Source organism: Gavialis gangeticus, unplaced genomic scaffold (assembly GCF_001723915.1).
Source record: "Gavialis gangeticus isolate Ggan-Ray unplaced genomic scaffold, GavGan_comp1, whole genome shotgun sequence".
Lineage (NCBI taxonomy): Eukaryota > Metazoa > Chordata > Crocodylia > Gavialidae > Gavialis > Gavialis gangeticus.
Genome location: NW_017728998.1, coordinates 31462763 through 31475884, shown reverse-complemented (window position 1 = coordinate 31475884; position 13122 = coordinate 31462763). Strand labels below are relative to the sequence as shown.

Genomic DNA, 13122 nt, shown 5'->3' with positions numbered 1-13122 from the left:
TTGGCATCAGTGATGACTCCCAGATCCTTTTCTGCCTCTGCGCTGATGAGAAGGGAGTTAAAGACAAGAGATAGAAGCCTTAAGAAATGTGCTAATTATACTCATAAATTTATTTTAGGTAAATGATGTTGAAGTCTACTTTAATTTTTGTTGTTCCATGCAAGCCAATAGTGTACTAGATCCAATTTAATTTGGAGCTATGAAATTGCACTTTTATAAATATTAAATTTGAACAGCCATTCTACTGTGTAGTTTTAATTAACACATGAAAAATAGATGACTTTCATGTGCCAGCAACCAAGGCTAACTAATAACACACAGGTAAAGTTCAAAAAGTTCTAGGGATACTGTATTTACTCTGAATTTGTGGATTTCCATTTCCTTTCCCCTGTATGCAAGATTCCTACACAGGAAAAACTGTTAAAATGACTGCACAGACCGTCCTTAGTACTACTCAACTGTAACTAAAGTTTTACTTTTTAAAATCTGTTGTTATCATAAGTTATCACTTTGTACGGTAATAGATAAAATGCTTTTTTAGACAGGAGTGTGACATTAAATTGGTCAGAATAAGAGCCCAGGAGAACGTGGATTGGGAAAAAAATATATAGTTTTTCTGGCAATACTCAACATGTCGTCAGAAATGACTTTAGCCCATCTAATTCCTACCTATATATTTATTTTGTTGCTAACTGAGGACCCACAGCATTAATAAAATTGTCCTCTCAATACCCGTGTAAGATTAGGATATTACACAGATGAGGCTCTAAGATACAAAGTAAACAACTTCCCTATGGTCACCTGTAAAGTCTTGTTAGAATTAGTAATTGAACCAAATCCCCTTGACCCCCCCGATAGTGTATTTTAATAACAAGATCATTCTTTCTTAAAGGATTAAAAGTGGGTAGTCTATATTCATTAAGACTCTGATCTTACTCCTGTGAAAACCAGTGGAAGTGAGACTCTAACAGATGTGTATTTGTATTGAGAGAGACACCTCAATGGAAGAATCTTAATGGAAGCAAGATACTATAGTTCTTACCTGAATGGAGTTTGTTGAGGTAGTACCCTGCTTTGCCTCTACAGGCTATTACGCTGAAAGAGTAAATTGCATTGAAATATCAAGTTTGCTATCGCAGTGTAAACCCAGAGGTTTTTTTCGGTGAAAGAGCTTTAGTGGGTGTAGCTGAGCTGCTGCTCTAACAGACTCAACACATTAAAGTAGTTTGGATCCTTGCTTTCTTTACATTGCTAGTGCAGGCTCTTAAATTGTTTTAAACTCAATTACCCAAGAAGAAAAATGGTTGCTTCTGCCCTTAATGGATATCTGGCAATTGCAATGGTAAAATACTACTTATTTTTAAATGAATTAAATCAAGGCAGAACTTTTTTATTAAAAGATCATTAACGAACGTTTACTGTAATGCAAACTGTATTAAGACAAAGGCTAAATGTAAATCAGGTTAAGCTGAAACATTTTGTAAAGCAGTTCTAAGATCTTAATAGGTGTGTATTACCCAGGACTCTCATTTTAAAACAGTTGGAACTGTTTCCCTTCAGGGAAGTAGGGTCTAATAGCTGAAGAACAAGGCAAGAAGATAGATCAGCCTTCTTCTCCTAATATCTCCTCCTGTAGATGGTATAGTGAGGCTTCAGTGAGGATTTTGAAAGTTTTGATGATTCTTAAATAGGATGCTTTGCTCATCTATGGTGCCTAATGTACCTGCCAAAGTTAATGAAGGCCGTCTTCCCCAACCACTAAAGCAGTGCAGGAAAATGTGTTATTCTAGGTATATGTATAAATTGAACCAAACCTGGACTTCACTTTTGAAAGAGAAATTAATTTCCAGTTGTTTTATTGTAATGCTAACTTGTAAGTCAGCAGGTGGCTTTTTGGAGGCTTTTAAAAACCTTTGTTTTTCTTTGCTTTTAAAAACCTTTTACAATCCTATATGCTGGTACAGGATCCATATAGCTTCCATTCTGGGGTTTTTTTTTTGTTTGTTTGTTTGTTTTTTTTAAACACTAATTATTTTGGTAACAGTAATTGTTTTAATTTCACTGGTAAAGCTTTTAAGTTGACCAGTATTCTTTGTCCTTTACTTTCAAACTTTAACATACTTAGTTGATAATAAATTATAACAGGCCCATTGCTAGTTATCAGAGACTCCTCTGGTTATATTGTATAAATTGGATATTAATTGTTAAATTTATTCTGTTCAGCTCTCCATTCTAGTGACATCCTGTAGTTTATTTTTCTGAAACGTCACTATAAACTGGACTTGGGGGCAGAAAAAAAGTCAGGTGAGATTTTAACCAGAAATTGAATTTAGTGCTAGACAAAAAATGACAGTAACTTTCACGTGAATGTCAAGCTAATATGGACATTGTGTTTGCATTTATTTGAACACTTTTCATGCCATCACCTTTCACACCATCACCATCATTTGACTTCACTGTTCCTGAGCTGCCCTAGGGACTCTGGAATTTGTGTTCCGTCTTCTCACAAAACTGCATTTTGCTTCCTACTCTTCTTAATTTTTAGTTGGATTTGCTTTTCTAGTACATCTGAATTGTAATTGCTTCTCAGGTACATGCCCACATCAGGTTGATCTATTCAGTTCCAGTTTGCATACTGGAGTAAAGCAGAGGTCTTGTGGGTGAAGCCAAGTTTTCTTCCTCGTTCTAAGTTCTAGCAAATAACACTAACTTTAGGGAACAAATGTTAATTGTTTTATTTGCTTGACTTCATTTAATATTAGAGAAGGTGCTACAGATATTTCTGACATTGACTAAATTTTTTGCTTGTTTTACAAAAAAATGTCCCTTTGGGATGAAGGATCTCATTTTTCCCCTTTTGCAGTACACCTAATACAGCATTAGATTGTGATGAATTCAGAACTGTTCTAATGTTTGAATAGCAGCACCCATGAGAAATTGTGGTGAAGAGCGAGAACCATGGCCTCTGCCCAAAATAAATGGAAGAGGGACTGCCTACTGAGCTCCTTTTGAAAGATGGTAGAAGTTGCAAAGTAAACTACCACGGTGAAAGCAAACCTGTCATCCCTTCCAGTCTCACTAAGGCCATGGTCACACAAACAAGTTACTAATGGGCAGAGAAGGTGGGGCTTTTACCATGTGTCAGCTGCTCCGTAGTAACTGCCCATATGCGTCTCCCTGCTCTGTAGCAGATGAGACCTAACCCAGAGAACATTAACTATCCTATAGTCTCATTCAGCATGCTGTTGCACACTGGCATGCCATGGGATATTTTTAAGGGTCCTGTGGGGTGCTGCACAATATTAGCACTGTTAGGTGTGCAATACCTACACATGATTTACGAAATAAACCCATAAGATTCCAAATAGAAATCCATAGTGTCAAAAACATTCTGACCTATTGTGGTCTTTCTGAGCTCTTTGCAACAGAGGAATTGCTTCATTACTTTTTTTTATAGTCGAGAATCATGTGAAAGCTAAGAGCTGGCATTTTTCAAGGAGTACCTTATACCCAGGCAGGAATGGTACAGAGACTTCAGATGCTGAGATTTCTTTGCAGTAGCAGATCAAAGAGTTTCTAGAAGTTTAGAGAGAGCCCAAGCAGGGTGAATGAGGAAGCAGGTCACTTCCTGCCCTGCCCTTAACTCTGTTTATTAATAGGCAGAAATTAATGTGTAACTTTTTACCTAGTCTGAATGGAAATTGGAACAAGTACTACACTCCTGTCTGTGCCTTCAGCGTGCTGTTTGAAGCAGTAGCTGGTTGTCTGCACATGAAAGGTATACAGCAAACATCAATATTTTAAGAGGAAAAATCAGGAAGATTTTGACATAATCCCAAAGGGAAGTGGTTCAGACATAGAAAACTTGGAGGTCAGGTTAAATTGGGCTCTGGGAATGAATTAGGCTCTGTAACAGCCTCTCTAAGTGATACAATGCAATTATAGATGAATAGATTCATAGATATAGGGTCGGAAGGGACCTTGCAGATCTAGTCTGACCCCCTGCCCTGGGCAGGAGAGAAAACTGGGCTCAAATGACCCCAACTAGATAATCATCAGGCCTCCTCTTAGAGCCCCCCAAGGTAGAAGCCAGCACCACTTCCTTTGGAAGTTGGTTCCAGATCCTAGCCACCCCGACAGTGAAGTAGTGCCTTCTAATGTCTACTCTGAACCTACTCTCTAACAACTTATGGCTGTTATTCCTTGTTACTCCGGGAGACGCTCAGGTGAACAAGGTCTCTCCCATTCCTTGCTGGTCCCCCCCCCAGTAAGTTTATAGATGACCTCCAGGTCCCCTTCTCGTGTGAAGGCTAAACAGGTTAAGGTCCCGTAGCCTGTCCTTGTAGGGCCTGCCCTGCTGTCTCCGAATCATGCGAGTGGCCCTCCTCTGGACTCTCTCAATGCTGTCCACATCCCTCCTGAAGTGCAGTGCCCAGAACTGGACGCAGTACTCCAACTGCAGCCTGACCAGTGTTGCATAGAGGGGGAGGATTACCTCCTTAGCCCTGCTTGTGATGCATCTGTGGATGCATGACAAGGTGTGGTTAGCCCTACTAACTGTGTCCTCGCGTTGGCGGCCCATGTTCATCTAGGAATCAGTAATGACTCCAAGATCTCTTTCTGCCACTGCTTTCAAGAAGAGAGTTCCCCAGCCTATAGGTATGCTTCTGGTTCTTACTGCCCAAGTGCAGCACCCTGCACTTGTCAGTATTGAATCCTATCCTATTCTCATTTGCCCACCCCTGTAACCTGTACATTATGATTAACGTATGATTGTGTTTGCAGCCCTGACTTAAACTAATTCCAGGCATTCAGTTTTTGTATATTTTTCTCCTCATGGTGTCACTATTGGTTGCAGTTTTTAAACTGTGACAGTCTTGGCAGTAGGGGGCTTTACATGGATGAAAACCAACCTGTGTGGATTGTTTCTGGAGATGAGGGAGGAGGAGGGTTCTTTAAGTGGGTCAGTGTGGTTGAGTGGGAATGTAGGAGGTCAGTTGGCTGCCAGGGATGTAGATGGGAGGAAGAAAAAGCCTCCAAAGAGGGATATCTTGTCTTGTGACATGTGGTCTGTGCATTGAGCTGAAATGGGCAGTGCAGTTCTACTTTGCCTTAAGGAAGGACTGCAGGGGAAGCTGTTTAGATGCAGACATGGCAGTTTGGCCCAGATCCTCAAAGGTGTTTGATAAATATGTTTTAGTATCTGGAACTTGGGGACTAGGCTCCTGTGTCTTTTTGCCTAGAAGGGCTCTTTATGGGTCTGCAATTGTTTGTCAGGGTCAGTTTGTGAAAGAACAATAGCATAAATAAGAATGGATGTTTGGGAGGGTCCCAGTTTACAGAGATTTAAATCATTTACAATAAAGAGTACATAAAAGAGCTTATTTGTCTCATGCCTGTGCTCCAACCTCCAGGGTATATGTATCAAAACAAAGCTAAAGAAAACCCTGGCATTCACACAGGCTTCTGTTTGGATGTGCCACCGCCCACCCCTGCTTCTACATCCTTGTGCATAGGAATACTAGCCTTTTACACATTTCCAGACCTTTGCAGTCCTGTAATGGTGTTTGACACCATGGACCACAATTCTATATTAATATGTAGGGAAGTCATGCTTGGTAAAATGGCCTCTGTGATAAATGTGTTTGTAGTCTCAGTAACTGTAAACTACAATAAACTGGTTTCAATTAACAGAGTTAAAGGAATGAATGTGTTAAGTGTAACCTAAAGATGAGGGAAATGAGCTTGTTCCCATTTTCTGCTTCTTTGTAGCATAAAAATAATAAACCTTATATTTTTTAATGTAAGCAGCCTTGCATTTGTGTTATGTTAGCGGAGAAAAACCTCCAAGAATACAGAGAGCCCTCCCCTGCAATCACATCAGTTGTATGTATCACAAAAAGGAAAGAAAAAGGGGGCTACTTTCCCTTCTTTCTGTTAAAGTCGTATTTAAAGCTGTTTGAATGGGAAGCATGAGTAAACAAGTTAAGAGTTCGGTTCCTTTCATCATGCCTGTTATGGCAATAAACAAGTCTCTGAACTTTTGTGAGACACATGTATGTTGAAAAATATATTTATAGTTTAGTTTTTTGTTTTACTTCTTACAAGAAAGTGACAGTATTTGCTTTTACTTATTAATGCATGAGAAGACTTTTGTAAATAAGCCTATTAATGTTTTAAATACATTTTTGTTAAATATTTTACTAATTCTACCTTCTTCCTCAAATTGTTGTTGTGCAGCTGTCTATCGTGGCTAATCAACTATGGGATAAGTGCACAAAATATATTTTTTAATTTTGACATGGTTAAAAAACAGTAATTAAAACTGAGCTCTGTCAGAGATTTAAAAAAAAAACTGCATGGGTAATGAGCAGGAAGTACTTTGACATGTTGTTATAAGTTAATTATGTTGTATGGTGCTTGATTTCCGTGGGTTGTAGACGAAATTAAATGGTGTGAACCTAAAGTCCTTATGCTTTCTTTTGTACTCATTCGTGTATTGTAAACTTCCTGACAATGTTTGTAAAAGTAAATATTTTATTGTGTATTTTTTCCTCTTTGGTACCTCTTCCTCATTTTCTCAGCCTTTTATATCTAGTATTAATGGACTGTAACGTTGCAAGATATCTAAGCAAGGAGGTATATAGGGAGGAGAATTTCCATTCTCAGGTCTGTCATGAATGAAATGGTATAAAGTGTTTGCTTAACAGCACTTAAGCTTCTTTGATATCTTAGTGGTTTCTTAATATCCCTTCAGTGAGAGCTAGTTGTTCAGAAATGCTCGCTGCCAAATTCTAGCTTCCTCTATAATTACAGTTCCTTATTTCCCTGGTAAATCAAATCTTAGAATAAATAGCAGCAGTTTCTGAAATGAATAGAAGAGCCACGATTAAGTTAAGATTTCTTGGCAATTGTGTACTACTACTACTACTACTATGGCACAATTGAGCTTCATCAAAATTAGATGGAGGCCACAAAGTCAGACACTTGGAAATGCCAAAATTAGGGTGTCTTGTCTTCGTCTTGATTTGTTATATGCTTTATTTATGCTACAGTCTTAATGACATATTTTTTTATGCAGAGGTCCTTGTCGTCAAGAGCCCTGCCTCATTTGTTGTAATAATTGGAAGGTGCAAAGTGAATGAAGCAGGGGAGTGCAGGAAACAAAACAATGTCTTCATGATGGAGGCAGCTAAATGCTGTCCTAGAGAATTGGATTTTATCCCTGCTTCCAAGGAATCCTGGGAAATTACTTACACTTTCTGTAAGTGGTCACTGATTGCATGTTCTTCATATTCTGGTTCTCCAGCTTGGGTTACTAGGATCGGATCTGGAGGAATGCTGAGCACTTAAGGTTGCAGCTAAAATCAGATGTAGCTGTGCTTGGAAACAGTTAAGCAGTTTGCAGAATTAGGTCCTGGGATCTCAAGTTGGATGCTCAAAAATGGGTGGATGCTTTTGCCCTTAACCTGTATGCATCACTTGAGGAGTGAGTGCCATGGAAAAGTCTGTAAGGAAATTAATGTTGTTTTCAGAGCACAGTTTGAACAGTATGCAGTAAATAAGACCAGATTGTTTAACGAGTATAAAACAAAATAATGAGCCCTGTTCATTCTGTCTACTGAATGAGAGAGGTCCTGTGGAAAAACTCTTTGTGACTGTGTAATTAAAAATCATTGTTATAATACAGACACACCAGGGGGTAAATTAAGGATTCATATAGACCCTTAATTTTGGCATTTTCTTTCACTTCCATGATTTGACCTCACAACCTTAATATATGTGTGTGTGTGTGTATGTGTGTGTGTGTGTATTTGGGAGGAGGTTCTAAATTTTAAATAAATCAAATTCAAAAAATTTGTCATGAGACATAGAAGTTTTAGGTCCAGTGCACAGATCTCTCCCTTTTGAGCTAATGGAGTAGCAAATAGCAGTAGCAGTTTCTCATCCTTAATATGGACTGATACTGAAAGAGAATGAAGTATATACTTTTCATCTGGGTTTTTGCAGATTCTGGATTCTTTGCCTTGTTACCTTCAGCTACTTCCCATCCCAGTCCAGCCTTTTCCCCACCCCAGGCCTGTTGTTCAAATTCCACTGTTGCTCACCTGTCTGCTCTCGGGCGCCTTGTGTCAGTCCCAGTATTCTTGTGCAGGTAGTCCTAATGTACCTTTTCAGTCTTATCATCCAACCACCTCCCAGTTTTAGTTTTCCTACCCAAGATCCTGGTCCAAGCTCACTCTTTGTTCTCCTGAAGCTCATTTTTTCCAGTTTATCTCTTCCCCTTCCCTGACTCCTTGTCCCAGTATATTTGCTCAGCCAGTCCTATTGCTGTGCTTACACCCCAGCAATAGTGTAACGGGGAAGGGCAAGCAGACCTCATGCCCAGGGTGCTTGCCCATTCCCCACTTAGCTTGTCCTTCCAAGCTGTATGTCAGAGTGGCACAGGCAGTGTGTAATTGCGTGCAAGGTGTGCTGGGAATCGTAGCTTTGTAGGGTGGCTGACAGGGAAATGAGTCTGGGGCTTAGTACAGATTAACAGTGGAGGAAGGAAACAATGAATAGGTGTGGGGGGAGAGACAAGCTTGGAAAGAAACCCAGGGACTAGAAGCCAGTGTGCTTAGGATCTGACAGTGAGCTGGTTGCCACTGGTAGGAGAATTGACCCTACATTTTTGCCATGAAAATCAGCAATTTTTTATCATCCTGACATGGTCTTCTGTGGCATAAAAATGGGGTGAATGTTTTCACACCCCACAGCAGTGAACTCCCTTGACACTCCAGGGAACTACAGTTCACAGCACATCTTGCACTTTATAACATGCTAAGCTCAAGGCTGCTGGCTGCTGCTCCTTTATGCTGCCTCGTGGGGGAATGGTGAGGGTGGGTTGCCCTGGGCATTGCCTCCCAGTTGCAGCCTCCCATTCTCCAGCTACAAGCCTCATTGCCCAACCAGTTAGAGTCCCCTTTCCCCTTGGTTCCCAGTTCCCCATCTCCAGTTCTGTTCACTGTCCAGTCACTGTGTTTCCCCTACCCTAAATCCTACCCAGGTCATTCGCACTGGATTTGTACCAATCCCCTCTGCCTCTGAATCCTACCGTTTCTTCCATATTGCCTTTAATGAATACTTTGAGTTGGTGTTCCTGCATGCAAATGGTGGTGGCCCACCTTGACAGATGCTGGGGGGGTGCTAATGCCAGCCAATGGTCAGTGTTGAACTGGTGAGGAAACACTTAGAGCAGCTGAATGTCTTCAAGTTGGCAGGACCGGACAGACTACACCTGAGCGATGAGGGAGTTGGCTGAAGTCACTGCGGTACTGTTGGCAAAGGTATTTGAAGACTCATGGTGCTTGGAAGAGGCCCTGGAAGACTGCAAAAGGGCCAATGTGGTGCCAGCCTTTAAAAAGGGAAGGAGGGAGGATCCAGGAAGCTATGGGTTAGTCAGTTTGAGCTCGACACCAGGTAAAATTTTGGAAAAAATTATCACAAAGTCCATTTGTGAGAGACTGGCAGAAGGCATGATACTGAAGGAGAGCTAACATGGTTTCGTGGGGGACAGTTCGTCAGACCAACCTCGTCTCCTTCTGTGATCAAGTAATGAACTTAGATGTGGGAGACACAGTTGATGTCATATACTTGGATTTTTTAAAAAGGCTTTGAAAATGGTTTCCCATTACACTCTTATTAAAAAAAACCCAACCCTAGGGGATTGTGGGCTGGTAGAGGCTATGGTAAGGTGGGTTGGGAACTGGCTAAGGGATCAACCCCAGATAGTGTTAGTGGACTGGTCTGTATTGTTTTGGCGGGAGGTGGCCAGTGGTGTCCCGCAGGGTTTGGTTCTTGGCCCCATGCTGTTTAACATCTTGATCAATGATTTAGATGAGGATATGAAAAACACACTGGCCAAGTTTTCACACAATACTAAGTTATGGGGGAAAGCAGTCATGCTAGGGGATAGGATGCAGATCCAAGCAGCCCTGGACAAGCTGGAAAGGTGGGCAGAGCAGAACTCAATGAAGTTCAGTAAGGATAAATGCAGAGTGCTTCATATGAAGTAACCAACAACATTACTATAGGTTAGGAGAAGCTGTCCCAGCCAGCGCAATGGCTGAAAGGGATCTGGGGGTTATGGTTGATCACAGAATGAACATAAGCTACCAGTGTGATGTTGTAGTCAACAGAGCTAATAGCATACTGGGATGCATTAGCTGATGCAGGGCAATGGAAGTGATACTTCCACTCTACTTGGCATTGGTGAGGGCCTAGTTCTGGACAGTGGACTTCAAAAAGAGATGTGGAGAAACTTGAAAGGGTCTATAGAAGGGCCGCAAGAATGATTAAAGATCTGGAGGACAAACCTTATGAGGAAAGACTAAGGGATCTGGGACTGTTCAGCCTGGGGAAAAGAAGACTGAGGAGGGACTTGGTGGACTTCTGTAAGTATGTAAGGGGTGAATATCGGGAGCTGGGAGAAGAACTAGTGGCAGTGCACAGCAGGTGCCGGTGTACCCCCTGACTGGCCACGCTCACTGCTTAGGCAATGGGCAGGAGAGACAGGTGGGGGTGCCAGTGTCCCCCCTGCAAGCGCTGGCCAATCACTGCAATGGCTGTAGCTGATTCCAGGATCACCCGCAGGTGATGCCATCCCAGTCAGTGGGACAGGTCTCGGGGGGCCTAAGGCAGCACCAGTCACCCGTGAGAGAAACTGTTCACTAAAGCACCCCAGCAAAGGTCAATGAGCAATGGCCGTATACTGTTAGAGTAGGGGTTGTCAACTGGGGGTATGCATACCCCCGTGGATACTTGGGAAGGCTCTAGGGGGTACACATGGGCATGCGGGGACAGAGCACTGCCACCACCACCCTGTGCCACCACCACCTCCCAGAAGCAGGTCCTGGGGGGAGGGGGAGGGTAGCGGTGCCCCTCTATGGGCAGCACAGGCCCTGCCCAGCTGGCCAGATGTGGGGGGCAGGGAGGGGAGCTCACATGCAGTGGCTGCTGCCACCACCCACCACCCTATGCTGCCACCACTCCACATCTGGCCATGCACCACCCCCCACCCCCCCACACTCCGTATCCGGCCACATGATGACCTCCCCCCACTGCATCCAGCTGCTGGGGGTACACATATTGAAAAGGGTTGAAAACCCTTGTAATAGAGGATGGTTTCAGGTTGGATGCAAGGAAAAACTTCTTTATGGTAAGAGTGACCAGACTCTGGAATAGACTTCCCAAGGAGATGGTGCAGTCCCCAACCTTGGAAGTCTTCAAGAGGACATTGGCCAGACACCTTACTGGGATCATTTGATCTTGGCAGTGTTCCTGCTGAGAACAGGGGGGTTGGACTTGATGAACTTTCAAGGTCCCTTCCAGCACTTAATTTCTGTGATTCTTAAGGTGCCAACTGGTGGTTGTTGGAAGAGACTGGCTCGTTGCTTTTGGCTCCACTGCTCAACCTGGAGTAGCTAAGAAACATCTTGACAGAGACGGCCTTTTTTTTTCCCTTAAGGCAGGGGCAACGCATAGGGGGTGCACACGGGTGCCTTTGCACCCCCTTGTTACACAGGGACTTAATTAAGCACTTAATTAAATGAGATCACTCAGTACCTTATACTGTCCAATGTGTTTCATGGTCCTGAGACGATTAGCTGGTAAACCAGGATATATCTATCACTACCCAATTTCCCAGGCAATTAGATGAAGTTGCCACACACACGCAATTAGCTAATGAAATGAATAACATGGTTTATTAATAACAAGAGCAACTAACAACATTTAACAAGTAATATTAACCACAACTAATCAACAAACAACCAATTAACTATAATGGGGGGGAAGGAGTGGAATACATTATAGAGGGGCAAGAGTCATTTTATTTATCTCCGCCGTCTTATCAGTCACCAGCTCTCCGTCCTCCAGTACAAGTCAGCGGTGGCTTACCTCCCACCTCCCTGCCTTTCTAACAAGGGTACTTAACTAATAAAAGGACAGAAGAAGGAGGGGAGGGATTGGGGTGATACTTGCTAATAAAGTAAAAGGGCTGCTCTGTGTCAAAGATGCATAGGCCCAGGGAGGAAAAGTCTGGGGAGCCGACTCTATTTACTTTGATGTAGGAGCAGATCCGGAGGGGAGCAACTGCAAGGAGACATTTGAGCCTCGAGTATACACAGCACAGCCTCTACAGAGCTGTCCTCTCCTTCAGTCAGTTTCTCCATATGCTCTCACACCCCAGCCAATCTCCAACATGGGCCCCAATCGCACTCACTCCCTTGGCCACACTATGCGCACACACGTGCCCTCAGACCACAGACCCAAAACCTCACAGCCAAACATCCACCCACAGACACACCAACCTCCGTCCACACTCCCTTTATTGGCTACGTGCACATGGAATGGCTCTGCGCTCGGCCCCCAAATCTTCACACGACACCTCGTTCAGGGGTCTTGCATCATCTTCCATGAGGCAAGGCCACTCAGTTCACTTGGTGACTCGCTTTCCATCTGTGTTGTGGTACCATAGTGTCTTCATCCTTATACATAGACCCAGACCCTAGTTTTGGCTGCACCCCCCGACCATGGCAGTGCACCCCCTACACAAAGGTGGGCGGTTACTGCTCACCACCCTTCCTCCCCCCACCGCTGATACTGCCGGTAGCATCTGCAGGCGGTCAGCGATTGCCCGCTGGCTGCTGCCGACACTGCCAGCGGCGTCTGTGGGTAGTCGCCAACCCCTGGTCAGCACTCACCACCCCACTCCGCTGACTGCGCCAGCAGCATCTACAGGAGCTCCTGCTTCCTGCTGCTCCGCTTCTGCTGCTGCTGCTGCTCTTGCTGCCGCCATGCCCCCCCAGCCACCGGGTGCATGCGTTGTTCATGCCGTAAGCCCTGGTGTTGCAGCATGTGCAGTCACTTTCTTGGTATGGCACAGTCATCATCAGTAGGAGCTCTGAGAAACTCAAACATGCTTGTGAGGATGGAAACTTTGGAGAGTGAATTGTTAAACTGAGTGATAAAGAGTCTGTTTATAACGTGGCTGAATTTGGGCAGATTTTTATAGGGAAGGCAAAAGCCATATCCTTGACATAAACATCCACCACCCTCTCACGTGCGCCCCCCCCCCCC

The 13122-nt window shown here is 43.4% G+C and overlaps 1 protein-coding gene and 1 long non-coding RNA gene across 3 annotated transcripts in view; one reads left to right on the top strand and one right to left on the bottom strand.

Annotated features, from left to right (window-relative positions):
• LOC109289586 (nuclear receptor coactivator 5-like) overlaps nt 1-2589 on the top strand; it is a 45815-nt gene extending 43226 nt beyond the window's left edge. For both annotated transcript variants that reach the window (XM_019505683.1, XM_019505682.1), the window contains one exon: nt 51-2589. The gene's annotated coding sequence lies outside the window, so the exon portion shown is untranslated. The remainder of the gene's footprint in view (nt 1-50) is intronic.
• Nucleotides 2590-4688: 2099 nt separating this feature from the next.
• LOC109289587 overlaps nt 4689-13122 on the bottom strand; it is a 21717-nt gene continuing 13283 nt past the window's right edge. Inside the window, exons 3-4 of the long non-coding RNA XR_002095415.1 lie at nt 6714-6721; nt 4689-4797 (exon numbers count right to left, since the gene is read on the bottom strand). This is a non-coding gene — a long non-coding RNA (uncharacterized LOC109289587). The remainder of the gene's footprint in view (nt 4798-6713; nt 6722-13122) is intronic.